The sequence below is a fragment of the Chlamydotis macqueenii genome, chromosome 5 (assembly GCF_036417535.1).
Source record: "Chlamydotis macqueenii isolate bChlMac1 chromosome 5, bChlMac1.mat, whole genome shotgun sequence".
In the NCBI taxonomy this organism is placed as follows: domain Eukaryota; kingdom Metazoa; phylum Chordata; class Aves; order Otidiformes; family Otididae; genus Chlamydotis; species Chlamydotis macqueenii.
Genome location: NC_141560.1, coordinates 5036418 through 5050342, shown reverse-complemented (window position 1 = coordinate 5050342; position 13925 = coordinate 5036418).

The following is a 13925-nucleotide window of genomic DNA, read 5'->3' as shown; positions in this document are numbered from 1 at the left end:
TCTTTTCCTAGACTCCATGCTGAAAGATTAGTGCATGTTATCGCTATTCGTACTGGCTCTATGTGTCTCACAGTTGCTTTGCAGGTCGGTTTTAGGCACTTGTATCTGCTCTATGATGGCGTTCGCACACACAGTTTTATTCAAGGGTTTAATGGGTTTTTGTGTGTGTTTTCAGGCAGCAAAGGACCTTTGTGGGCCCGAGCTGGAGCTGAACTGCTCTGGCAGACCGGCAGCGCTCTGAAGTTCACCGTCCTCGGGTAGTTTAAACAGAAAGAGCAAACAAATGTCTTGGCAGCGTAGGGGTGGCCCAAATTCTGTCCTCATGTTGCGGCAGTGTGATTGAGAGCATCTGAGCCACCTGTTGGGGTGGTATCTGTGTTAAGATGATCCAGGCCAGCAAACGTTAGAGAGGGTGAAGATCATCTGATTTACCATAAAAACACTGTGTTACCTACAATGAAGTTACAAGTACCATGGAAAAAAAAAAAAAGCTTCTCTTGTGTGCTCTCTAAGTCGCTGGTAACGTTTTGTGTTCCACTTCCAGTACCTGTTGAGCCACTTCCAAACTCAGAAGGTCCTGTTGGTCTTAACCATTCATTGTCCCTAGCTAGGATCCATCTGACCAAAGGTAGACATGGACAGGACGGACACCTCTGAGCGGGTGCCTTTGATTCCCCTTAATGTCAGTGGAGAGGAAAAGGCACTCCTGTGCTGGGATGCAGCTCATCCTAAAGTAGATTTCTAAAGCAAGTCAGGTGAATTGTGCTTTGGAGGTGCCATCGTCCCACGAAATAAAGGGAACTCGGCATAACCTGTTCAGCTCAGGCGGTCACACCCGCTGTCACTCTGAAGTTAGGTGGAAGGTGTCCAAGGTGTCCTGTAGTCACTGTTGGGTGTTCTCAGTCTGAGTGCCTGCTGTGCCTCTCAGTTGTCTTGTTTTATTATGACAACAGCTGCTTTTAAAACTGATGTTCTCAACCAGAAGTGGCACCTTTTTTAACAGCTTTAAGTGCATTTTATTCCTTGGATTTCTTCTTGGCTGGTTTTTGAACCTCCAGGAGCCGTGAGCACCCTCATGCTGTTGCAGACTGCACCTTCTGAAGTAGAGATGGGGCTTGGACACAAGCCTCATTGTTTCTAGTTCTTTATTCCGTAACTCTGTGACCTTGGGGGTTTCCATGGCTAATTTATTTTCTAAGAAAACAGCACACACTTAGGAAACCTACTTCTGTTATCTGTGAAAAGAAAGGGAGCTGTTGATGGCCTTCCTCTTTTTCTCTTAAGTATTTAAGGCAAGTACCTACACATTGACTTAGCTTCTACATTAGATCTGAACTCAAGGAAACTTTGGTGGAAAATGGACATCTAAAGATGTGTTCCCTGTTAAAATAAAGGTGACAGCCCAGCTGCACCAGAAATAAGGATGTTGGAGACAGAATATTGAGATGTACTTAATCTGGGCAATAAACGGTAGGAGGAGGTCAGTGCTTAACAAAGAAGCATTATTTTTTTTTTCTCAGAGAAGGGGAAGTAGTTTGACGTGAGCGTCTGACGTGGAAGTGCAATTCCTTCCAACTAAAATGCTCTCCATTTTTCTTCACTTAGCAACAATGATTCTTTTAAAAAGTTGCCCAGCATGTAACAGTGACCATGTTACTTGAGCTCTGACTTCAGCAGCAAATCAATAATAAAATTATGTTTCTTTTTCCTTGCCACTTATCCAAGTCAAAAATAAATGAGACATTTTGGAATTTGGTTTTTCAGGTAGGCGCGTAAAAGTTTTTCATGGGCCTTCTCAGTGTTATGGCCCTGAGGGCATCTCCCTTCCTAGGAGTTTGCCCGTTCGGGCTTGGGGACATCTTTGAGATAGCGCAGTCGATGGCTGACCAGCACGACCATGCCTGCTTCACCTTGCACTTGCCCCGTTGCCATGGGCTTGTCTGGTGTCCTGGGTGTGCAGATTCTGAAATTTCTGCCCTGGACTCTGCATTTAGAGAGGAAATGCAAAATGTGCTGGCGGAGGCGGAAATACCAGGTCCAAGTTCCTGAAACAGCAAATATAGAATCATATTAAAATTACACAAGGTTGTAGGCACAGGAAAAGAGGAATTCAGTAAAAACAAAATGTATTTGTATGTATCAAATAGTGTTGTTCACTTTCTACCTGGGAAACTGGCTGTTTAATGGTAGGATTCGTGCTCAGAGAGGAAATCTTCCATGTAAAATGATCAGTTTGGAAAAACTGCGGTTTAGAAAGTGTTGTAACAAGAGAAATCACAAGGGGGTAGTGTTGTACAGCACTCCCGCCTCTGCAATTCCCACAGCAGTGACCCTGGGCCGTACACCAAGTTTATTGTGCCAGAGGAAGATACAAAAGCCGCTGCCTGCGTCTCTTCTGACAGCAATCCCTGGGAGGATGGCATTTTTCTCCGTGCGACCTGTAGTGTCAGGATCAATACTGCAGCAGAATTGCCATCTCCACCTTTGTAGCTACGTTGAAACCAAGTGTGAAATGACAATGAGATGGGTTTGATTGGTTAAAAAAAATATATATATTTAAAAAGCAGAGATCTGTGAAGGATGAGTAAATTATGACAATATTTATTTCATTTCTTGGTCTTACCTTTTTTTTTCCCCCCTACTATAGGTGAAATCATGTGACTCCTTGATAACTAAAGCTGACTTCTCTTACCCATGCCTGCTCTCAAAAGCAGGAAGAAATCATGGCTGAGCAGGAGAAGTAAAAGGGGCGTTGGTAATTTCATTCAATAATGCTCCTTCTGATAAGGAACTCTTGAGCTTTTCAGGAAGACTTACTTTCTGTCTTTGCTACCCTGCCACAGCTCCTCTCATTTCTTCCCATCTCATGGGGACACAGCAGCTCTCACAAGTACGGGAAGAAACAACGGAAAGAGCAGAGGGAATCTTCCTGCCTATCTGTTGCACCCAGGCTTGATGTGTGCTTGGAAACCCAGTGAAAATGTACTTAAGAGCAGAGATGCTTATTTAGAGATGATTTCATAGACAAGGATTGATTCCACTATGCCTGGCATCTGGCCTGTGAAGCTAATGGGGAATGATTAATTTAAAATGATGCGCTGCACTGAGAATAGCCGGAGATAGCTCTTCTCTTCCAAACTCTTTGTCGAAAAAGAGCAGAGAAGGGAGGCTTCAGGGGGAAGCTGCAGATGTAATGTACGGGAAAGCTCAACATACGGCTGCAAAGCTAAAGTCAGTAGCTAAGATCTCAGCTATAGACCCAACTCTGCTGAAAACAGTCCCTGGCACAGAAGGGAAAGTGCTGTGAGAATTACGCATGTTTGGCTTTCTCGTCCAGCTGGTTGCTCGTTCCGTCGTTGTTTGGTGCTCTCAGTATTGCACAAGGAGATATTTTCACTTGAGCAAGTCAATATGTTGATCTTCTTGCGTGAACTGCTCACCCACACATTCTGACCCATCCCACTTTATGGTGCGAAAGGAGCACACGGGCAGGAAATTCAGGCACGCTTTCTTGCAATAACACCTGTCGACAGTTTTAGGCTGAGTTTGACCACTTCAGTTGGGTTTCGTTTACAGCTGTCAAGCAAAAAGAAAGTGAAGTTACTAGTCTATTAAACAATGATGTGACTTTGTATCCTGTATCAGTATCAGTGAGCTTGCTGAAAGCTTTACAATAGGCAAAATATTCACCATTTAGCATATCAATGTATATTAAATACCTCTGGACGTATAGAAATAAATTCTTAAAGTCTATGAGGTTCCACTGGAGCCAATAAGAAATCTCTTATTTACTTCAGCAGGAACAAAGTCAGACCAACACTCTAGTCCTTTGAAAAAAAACTACCTAAAACTGTTTAAAATATGATTTGGCATATGGTCATTAAAGTGTGATAATCTTTTTAGAAGGTCCTCTGCCATTTGCTGTTTTTCTCTTGCTGATAGATTCCCTAAGGTATGAAATATTTAGGGGAGTAAGTACCTTTAAAAACTGTGGAGGATGAAGAAGATGGGAATGTAAACTTCCTGAAAAAGGGGAGAGTTGGAAGGAGGAGTTAGGGAGTTTTAGACACATGAGCTTATCTTCAATGTCCTGAAAAAACCTGGAACAAATAATCAAACAATTTGTAAGCACTTAAGAGAAAACAAGGAGATTAGTGACAGTCAACATGGATTTGTCAAGAACAAATCACGTCAAACCAATCTCATTTCCTTACGTGACAGGGTAACCAGCTTTGAGACAGAAGAAAAACAGTTCCAGTCATAAGTCTTGACATTAGTTAGACTTTTGACGGGACATGTTCGTAAATGAGTGAAGGAAACATGATATATATGAAGTTATAAATGGCTGTGTGCAAAGTGTTTCAGAGAATAATTCTCAGTGGTTCACCAGTAACGTGTAAGAGGCGTTATGTGAGAGCTGGTGTATTATTCAATGTTATCAATGGACCAGAAAGGATTTTTTTTACATTTGGAGGCAAAGCCATGCAAGGATGGACTGCAGAGACAGGGCCAGAATTGCAAATGATCTTGAGAAATCTGAAATACAGTCTGAAAAAGGCCGGACACTTTGATTAGGATGAACACGAGATGCTAGGCTTAGGAAAGAACAAACAGCTACAGAAATATTGGCTGGAGAAGATCTGGAGAACAGCTAGAGTTCTTTGGAAAAGAGCACGAGGAGGAGCCCTTTCTCTCCCCTCAGCTGTCAGGAGGCACCAGCTGGAGCCCAGCTTTGGGCTTTGCTCTGCAAGAACCGTGAGGGCTGATTCAGAAGCGTGCAGAGCAGCACACAGCAATGAGCAGAGGGCTCAAAACCAGGACCTGTGATGGAAAAGTGAGCGTGCTGGGGTTCTTCAGCTTATGAAAGAGTCAGCTAACACGGGACACCATAATCTCTTCTTCGTGTCCATGATGGACAGGACAAGAAGTACTGACCAAGAGAATTCTGAAAAATGTTAACTGTGCAGACAGCAAAAGCTCCTGGAGAAGGTTATCATGGAAAGCTTTTAAGAACAAAAAATGTACAGCTGATCCTTTCTTGTTACACAGGAATAGATTAGAGAAGGTTATTGAAGTCTTTTCATACTCTGCTTTTATTAAAATTCCAGCAATATAGTAATTTTTCATTGTCAAAAGTGAATTTTACATCACAGGCACCTCTGTCAAGCGGGAAGCTAATGCCCTGTCACTCATTATATGAACTTCACTGGCAGGGCACTGAGAACACAACTAGCAAAGTATTGGGCGACTGCTAATCTAATTATATCAAAAGTGACGTTACACTGAGTATTAAACAAATGTTTCGGTGTGAAGTGGCATATGAAACTGTTGCTCGTTTCTCCTATGTGACACTACAGGGGCAAATTTCCCCTTCAACGGGACTCCCTCAGGGAGCAGAGAGGGAAGGGGAACTCCCGCTTGCTCCATACCGTGCTGCGGGAATGCTGATCTCGTCACTCTCTCTTCATCAGGGTGTAGATATTTAAGATAACTAGAAACAGAGACTCCAAAATGCTGCAGGAATTAGGCAACTTAAAATATCATCCTTCTTAAAATTTATTGCTGTGCATGCATAAACCCATTTCTATTCACTTAAGACCAGTACGCCCAGTACTTGTAGTTGGTTCGGGACTATCCATGACCTTAAGCTTAGATGTGAGTTTAAGTATATGGCTGGCTGGGATCTCATAGTTTTGCCTTGATTTTTCTCCCATTCACACTGAACCAAATCCTGATGCCACTGAACGATAACTCAGCTCTGATTTCCCCGGGGCAAGAATTCAACTTGTACTGCTTATTCTACGCTGCGCTTTAGTTGGCTCGCAGGGCCAGAGATAGGCAGTGGTATTTTGCTTTTAGTGAGGAAATACAAGTTTCCACATTCCTTTCTGAGGCAGAAAAGTGCTGCCTGCAGTGCTCAGAATAGTTCGAGGGAATTTTTTTTTTTTTAAAAGCTTTCAAAAATATCCTCCAAGTGAGCCTTGGCAGTATCTCCGGCACCACCTGCTACTGATAGGCAGGAAATCAGGAGCGGCTGGAGGAGGATGGCTGGAGTAAAAGTTGCCTGGGAACCTCTGTTTTGATGGTCAGCAGAACCAAAATTCAGATTTAGCTGAATGTTCAGTCTTGTTTGGCTGTATATTTTCCCTGAAAGGAAAATAACAGGACCCTTGATGCTTTGAATGCTTTAACTCTGCTCTTTCATTGATGCCCTGTCACGACACTGGGCAAAACTGGTACAATTACAGTCTTAATCTAAAAGTTGCGCACTGGAAAAAAAAAAATAAACCTGGCTGCTACAGCCTTTGCAACAAACAGACGACATTTAATGGTAAAGCTGTCAACATGACAGTGGACTTCTACAGTGGAAACCTCTTTCTCCACTCCGTGACTGCTGGTTTTAATCTCTTTCCTGCTTTTATTTCTCCTCTCTTTTAAAATGGGGATAGTAAGTTCTGCGTTCTTCAAGGCATTTTTTGGGGCATATGTTCCATTTTGCACAAGCACTGAATAAGCACTGGTAGCCAAAACCAAAGCTGGGAGCATTTCAGGGGTAGACCCTGAAAACGTGATGGAGACACAGGAAAGGAGGACATCCTTCATTTTGGCCGGTGCTAATAATCTATCTAGCCCTGCGTTTGCATAGAAAACCTCCACCTACTGCTCTCCACTACAGTGCGCATTGCGTTCCGTAATTCAGAAGAAGACCAAGTGGCCAAAAGTCTGACTGGAGATGTGTTCAACCAAAAAGCTTGAGGACAGAGGATCCTTGTTGATCCTTGGCTTCCTGGATGATCTCTGGATACCAGCTCTGTTTTGTGCATACACAGGGTAACCGTCTAGCTCACCTAACGCAAGGCTTCTCCCTGAAACATCAGAGCTATGAAACACCTGCCTGGTGAGGCCAAAAGGCAGCTGGAAAGCTGTGAAGCTGAACTTTGTGTGTTGCGTTGGCTCAGCAGGCCGGAGGTGGGGCTGAGGGCATGGTTGGATGGAGAGCAGCTGTTGGTTAGAGGTCGCACTCAAGGTGTAGGCTGTGTATGAGTTTGTTACGATCCTTCATCAAGAACAAGTTTTCCAGAAATCCCATGCAAACCTCAAAATCCAAGTGGCCAATAATTCTGCATGGAAAAAGAACACGCCTCTGAAGAAATGGTTAGAAGGCAGCCTTATTCAAAAGGTAGAGATCTCCTAAATCACTGTTAAAACTCTTCTGTAATTACAACTGGGAATACAGATTTGGAGCTGATTTGGTCTATGGTCATTTTCAGATTTTCAGGTGATGGCTATTCTGCTCTGCAGACGTGCATAATGATAGCAGTACCTCTTGCTCCTTGGCATAGCAGGGAGTCATCACGTGGCAGATAGCGGAACAAGTTTATCCTGCAATATAACACGCTTACTGGGAAGCCCGTTGTCAAAGTCTTGTTAGATCCATTGGGAGAGCATAGGGCAGAGCTTTGCAGGCAACGGAGTGGTGGTGGGACTGCTTGAGCCCCTGTGATTCGGTACTCATCACCAGGTGGACTGGAGGAAGCCTTCAGGAGGGTTCCGGCTGATGTCCTGGGAGAGCTCTTCCTCCCTCAGCCCCACCACTCTGCAAGGACGAGGATTATGGATGGATATTTAGAGTGGCCCTTTCCATCCGAGGCTGGAAGACAGGGCTTCCTGCAAACAAATCCTCCTCAGGGTTTATCCTGTGGGATGTGCCAAAAGCGGAGATTGCCAGAGGTATCCTCGTGAGGCTTCAGTGAATGTTCTGTATCCAGTGTAAGTACTGAAACTCAGACACAACGCGAGATAAGTTTTCCTTCTGCCTATGTGATAACTGCTTACACTACAAGATAGCACTCGGTCTGGCTTAGTCCACATATTGACTGTTATTTGGCACAGAGACACCTGAGAATATTTTGAAGTGAGATCAGGAATTGCAATTTCCTGACATGCTGGGGGTGTCCGAGTGTCTGCACCAGAACTGGCTGGGCCCTTCGGTGCTGTGAAGGAGCGTTGGAAGCTGGAGGCACTGGCCCCAGCTACGCAGAAGCTCTCAAATCCCGTGTCTGCAGGCTCACAGCCCATCCAAGCTCGCCCCAGCCTCCGTGCTGAAGGATCCTTGATTATTGCCTAATTTGAGCCTGGGGAATCAGCCATAACGAGTCGGTGATTGAATGAATCATGCCTTGCTTTCTCTTCCCCAACACAGCAATTCACCCACATTTGTTCATTACTCAGACTTGTTTGCCAAATAATTTATGCACATAATTTCAGGTCGGTAACTCATTCACATGCAGCCTGGGTGAGTATTTAGCAATTCAAATGCGAAAGTCAAGATGTTTTGTTTGGGCTCGCAAGTTTTTGTTTCTTGATTAAACTCTCAAAATCGTGTTGTAGGGGTGAATGCTTGTGTCAGTGAATTCAAAATGTAATTTCTGCATTTATCTGCTAATACACACATATATTCACGATGCCTTTGGTTGCTAGTAAACATATTGATTGGAAAGTCTGTGAAAAGAGAACACAAAGGGAGTCTAAATTAAACGAATTATTTAAAACAATGAAACATATGAAAAACTAACCTGTTGTATGATCTTTTAATTCTGCATGAAAGAAAAAAAGGCTACACTGAAATCTGGCCAAAAAGTAAAGTGATAAAATGAGTACTGGATGTTTTCCAGCATCCTCTGAAACATTCAGGGTAGAAAATGTCAGATTTCCTGAATTTGAATCTTATAAAGAGAAAAAAATAAGCATCAGAAATGTAACAAAAAAAAAAAAAACCACCAACTTATGAAGACAGTGATGCTTACCAGAGGAATGGAAAATGGTAAATGTGACACCAGATTTTAATATTGTCATGATGTAAATCCATGACTGGCTTCATCTCGAGCACCTCTGTTCTGGTTGCTCTATGGATACTATGGATATAGGGAGGGAGAATGTGTGTGTATATATATATATGTATAAACACACACACACATATATATATGGATAGCAAAAGGCTGTAGATAAAGTGGAATTGTGAATGACAACAGTTTACATGGGTTCAGGTGGCCAGAGGGAAGCATCAACTCAGGGTTTCTAGCTATCTGCAAACATCTTTGGCTCAGGAAGTTCCCAAGAGGCAAATTCTTGGAGACTGAGATAGTATCGGAGGAAACACCACTTTATACTCATCCTGTTCTTGTATTTTTCCTAGATGTTCGTTTGGCCGGTGCTGGAGACAAGATAAAAAGGAAGTGTGGGTTGAATCAATCTGATTCAGTGTGGTTATGGTGCCGGGTGATGGAAGGGGCACCCTGGAAACCACAGACCAGCAGGTCTTGCTTGTGTAGCAGGCAAATTGGCAAGGTGTATCATCTGATTTCACACTGGGGTACTTGGAAATGTTGGAGACTGGAGATGGGTCACTACAGAAAGCTTTTAGCAGGTTCATTGCAATAAATTCTTTAAGAAATGGCATTATCATGGGGTAAGAGGGAAGCCCTGTTAGGGATTTTTTTTTTTTTTTAAAGAAAGGAAAGAAAATATTGAAATAATGATCATTTTTCACTGCAGAGAGGTTATCAAGCAGGGTCCTCTAAAAGTCTACTCAAACTGTTCAGAATATTTGGAGCTGACCAGAAAAGAACGGGATTTGTAGGGTGCCACAGCTTGCTGGTAGTACAGGACTACATGGGATGGTCAAAGCTAAAGATTCCTGTCAAGGGAAGAGAAGAGATCCCAATACCTAGTGACTGTATGGTAAACTCCAGGGAAATTCTGTGTTGATAAATACCAAATAATCAACATGGGAAAAGTAATTAACTATATGTATGTAATGATAGACTCTAATGGCTGTTACCTGCTCAGGAAGGAAATCTGGGTAGCAGTATTGATAGATTATGGAAACAAAAATTCAATTCCCAGCAAAATTGAAGGAGATAAGCACTATACTAGGCAGAGAAAGAGAAGACAGAATCTGTGCCCTAACATAATCTACATGTTTTTAAAAAGACCATCAGAATAACTAATAGGCATTTAACACTCAGTTATTTGTCAGACTCGTTTATGTTCCAGACGTTGTCGAACACGTTGTTGACAGCACAGCCTCGTCTGTAAGGTGTAATTCAACACATATGAAAGTAATATATACTTATATATATGGAAGAATTTATTTTTACTGTATTTGGTTTATTTGCTACCATATTTGACTCCTGTGTAAGTGGGGTGAGGGAAAGAAAAATTGTCCAAATCCATCCTTTGCTGGGAGAGGCAGACTGGAACTAGGAAGCCTGGTCAGCCTATGCACCCCAAAGTACAGGGAGAAGACATTTAAGTGCACGCACAGAGGGCATCAACAGCCTCCCCCCATGAAAGGCCCACAGAAACAACTCTGCTGAGTTAATCCAACAAAAGCTGTTCAAAATGAGCTTGTTTGAGAAGCCACGTAGATGGAGAGCCAGGAAAGCACTGCTGACGAAATAGCCAGGTGGCTTCCAAAACGCTCCCTGCTCTACTGTTTTCATAGCATGTATATTATCTTCAACCCTCCCACCTAAATCCATAAGGAAAGGCGATGTCAAGACTGTTGAACAGACAGGGCAGGCCCCCAGTCCCATTTTGGAGATGTTAGTGGACCAGGAGGAACCCTGACCTTCATGAGGAGCAATATGTCATTTTGCTCCTGGTAGGCTGTGAGCACTTTTTTGAACCAAATGTTTATCTTGGCCGTCTTATTTTGCCTGGATCCCATGCAGAGAAGTGGCTGTGTCCAAGTAGGGTGACACAGATGGCAGCTGCCGGCAGAGTTTGGTCTTCATTCACAAATGGAAAATGACAGGGAGCTGTTGCCAACCCGAATCTATCTTCCCCATCACCTTTGCTTTGAGGGAGCTCAGCTTTGGACCAAGCCCCAGAGTTGGCAGCTTGGCTCGGTTCCTACAGTGGCTCCCAAACAGCTCCATCCAGATACCCATGGACCTGGGAGTGTTCAGCTCCAAGTCAGACCTCAGATCCTCAGTGTGAGCCCACCATATGGAGCTGGGTGTTGAGAAAACTCTCAGTCCTATGGAGACCAGCAATCACTTTTGTCGGTCTGGTACATACGTCACCCTGAATTTAAAAGCACAGAGCTTTACTCGGAAGCTGCTGCAGACAAAAAAAAAAACCTCTTGCCTATGTGTTGGGCCTTGCAGCTGATGCTGGCTGCAGAAGGCTGCCCATCTGTGCAGGAGGAGAAGCCGTGCAGCACTGACTCACCGCTCTACCACCTCCTACTTCTGGCAATAACCGGCACGGGCTGATTCAGAGAACACTGGCGAAACAGAACGCTTGCAGTAAGGGATCGGAGTTGACGCTCAAATGATCTGAGGTCAAGGCGTGCTGAGAGCAGTCTCTCCCAGCTGTGTGAGGGGTATATGAACAGTCCTGCACGGCGAGCAGGTCTCAAACAGCAGGAGTGAATTTCCAAATCAGTTTGGCTTCCCCTGAAGTGTCCCACTTACCCCAAAGAACCACACAAATATGTATCATACCTGGAGAGGGGAGGTGAAATTTGCTGACAAAACACAATGTCTACCAGTGCCAACACCTAGAGCTGGACTAGACACCCTTGGTTCCCTTTACGTGGGCTGAAACTTGCTTTTTAGTCCTGCAGCCTATGCTCATCCAAAAGCCACCGACTGAAGCCATCCAGATGAGTCTTGCCCTAGAAATGACTGTTTATAATCAAGAACCTGAGTAACCAGCTCAGATGAAGTTAGCAGTTGGGAGACAACTTAAAGACTGGAGAGGAGAATCCCACCCTGCAGACACAGGGACTCATCTCCAGAGTTTACAGCTTTAAGGAACGTTACTGGTGCCCAGTGTTATATGCTTGGAAATAAAAATGTCTTTGGGGCAGAAAACCCCAACCCAGAGTGCCTGCTCCAAACTCCTGGTTCTCTCCAAGCCTACAGAGGATCTTGGCTGGTCCTTGAATGAAAGGAGGACCAAGACTCTCCCAGAACACCTAGACCTCCTCTTAGTGATTCAGGCAAAACCCAGTTTTGCTGGGGACAGAGCGAGTGCAAGATGTGGGGAGCAGTAATGGCTGGGGGCTATGAGGAGTGAGGTGGCTTCCAGAGAGGACAGCGATGTTTTGGGGGCTCCTCTGTGGGTAGGAGGGCAGAGCCGTGACCCTTCTCTTGAAGATGAGGAGGAGAGGTTTTAACGTCATCTTAGCAAAATGCTAACAGTTTCCCAAAACTGTGGTCCAGGCACACTCTTGTGGTTAGAGACAGCTAGTGCACACCGGGGCGAGCCCATTTCTGCACGCACCAGCCCAAAGGGGCAGAGGTGGCCCTGTGGCTTGTCCCGCCTGCTCAGGGCACCGGCTGCCAGCCAGCAGGGAACTCGCCCCACCGAGAAGGCACCGGCTAATGCATTTCGGCCATTTCATCTGTAATGATCAAGGCTACTGTGGTACCCCCCCGAAATGCTTTAAAACCCTTCTGCAGGAATGAGCCTGGTTCTGGGGAAAGGGCCAGCCCAGCTGCTGGATCGAGGGGTGCGGGTTTGGGGTCCCCACTCGATTAAGAGGGATGGGATTTGTGTCACCCCACGTAGGTCTTCCTGGAGGACTTTGTTTATCTTGGGAACAGACAGCTTTGCCTATGCATCCTCCCCAGGTGCGCAGCTTCGGATGCCCTCCGTCTCATACCCCGTGGCCTTGGCAGCTGGCCTGGCTGCGCTGAATCTCTTCCGCCTCTGCTTTTTGTGGTTTTGCTGAAAGAGGCTGCTTCTCCGCTGGGCGAAGCCCTTCAGCCTTGCTAGTACCTGAGTGATGAAAAAGGTGTTGCACGTGGCTGTGAAAGTCAGAAAGTCCCAAAGTGGTGCTGAAAGTGTTTTTTTTATTCCTTTGCTTCCTTCTTTTCTTTTCTTTCCTTTTTTTTCTTTTTTTATGTCAGGACACATGGATCCCATCCAGGAGGCTCCACGCTATGCATTGTCTGAGGTCCCAGGGTCCGTCAGAGACACAGCATCAGAGCCCACACTGAGTTCTCTACAGTCTGAGCAAAACTTTCTTTTTCCCCACTTTTTGGGAGTGCCCAGGCCAGGAGAACTCCTCTTCTTGTGCTGCTCATCCAGCCTCTCTGCTTCCAAAACCCATCTTGGTATCGCTCTGGTCGGAGGCTTTTCCGAGGAGCCTGTGTAAGGACAGGGACCCCCGCGAGATCAACCAGGAAAGGTGTCTGAGCTACATATATACATGAAAAGAGATATATGAATGGGAAATAAGTGGGAAATTGCTTTAATTCATCGATATTCCTACCCAGAGGTACTGCTAGTTGCTTCCTATCTGTATTTTTCAGGTAACTCCAGATAACTCCTGAGGGTTTGGGTGGGAGTTGCACCGCCTCTTCCCCAGAGAATGGCCATGGCCACCGGCTGCTTGGTGCTGGCCATGACTCTGCTGTGCTTATAGTGGGGAGCTGAAATCCTTCCCAAGCCCTTCCCTCTGCTTCCCCTCTCCCTCCTGGGTGAGGACTTGCACAGGTGACGGGACAGACTGGCCTGCCGTGGTGCCGTACCATTTCTGGGCTGGCTCGCTGTCACATGGAGAGAAGAGAGCCACCACGTCCCACTGCTCCTGGGAGATGCTGTGGGAGCGGGGCTGAGATGCAGCAGCGCCCGGAGCAGAGGGCAAATTTGAGGTCCCTTAGCTCTGCCCCATTTCAGACCCGGTCATGGTGACTGCAGCTAAAAATCACCCCCCAAAAAATAAACTACCCCATCCCAATCCATCCCTGGAGTGTTTGGTGGGGCTGTAGGATGGTGTTACAGAGAAGTGGTTTGAACAAAGGCTGCAGCGGTGGCTTGCGATGATACTGTCAGAAAATCCCAGAGACCCTGGGTCTCCTATAAGGTTTCTAAATATTAATTTTTTATTTTCTTGCTGATGGGAA